Source organism: Plectropomus leopardus, unplaced genomic scaffold, assembly GCF_008729295.1.
Source record: "Plectropomus leopardus isolate mb unplaced genomic scaffold, YSFRI_Pleo_2.0 unplaced_scaffold44119, whole genome shotgun sequence".
Lineage (NCBI taxonomy): Eukaryota > Metazoa > Chordata > Actinopteri > Perciformes > Serranidae > Plectropomus > Plectropomus leopardus.
Window position 1 is genome coordinate 1 of NW_024648363.1, and position 427 is coordinate 427.

The 427-nt window shown below is 48.7% G+C and overlaps 1 non-coding gene across 1 annotated transcript; it reads left to right on the forward strand.

Annotated features, from left to right (window-relative positions):
• Positions 1 to 316: 316 nt before the first annotated feature.
• trnas-gcu lies at positions 317 to 387 on the forward strand. Its single transcript has one exon. It is a non-coding gene; the product is annotated as a tRNA-Ser (tRNA).
• The last annotated feature ends 40 nt before the right edge of the window (positions 388 to 427 follow it).

Sequence of the window (427 nt, forward strand, 5' to 3'; positions counted from 1 at the left end):
GGAGACCCGGGTCCGATTCCCGGCCAATGCACTGTGTCTTTACTGCTTTATGGACTCAATGGTTGCACAACTTCTTTGTCTCCTTACAGTTAATACCCGGGAGAGGAGCATTAAAAGATGCTGGCGTTGGTGACACGTCACACACCACACCAGAAGCAACACTTGTGACTCTTTTCCCCCTGCTTTTCTTGGGTAAGAAAAGGCTTGCTGCTATCTTAAATTTAGCTGCATTTTGTGCCTGTTTGGCGTAGAAGGCGGTGAGTCAAACTTCCAGGTGTATGCACGTGCCATCACCAAAGTGGTATTGGAGTAATGAGCATTGGTGGTTCAGTGGGAGAATTCTCACCTGCTATGTGGGAGGCCTGGGTTTGATTTCCAGCCAATGCAGTTGTCCTTTGTAATACTTAGCACAGACGGGCTACACCGG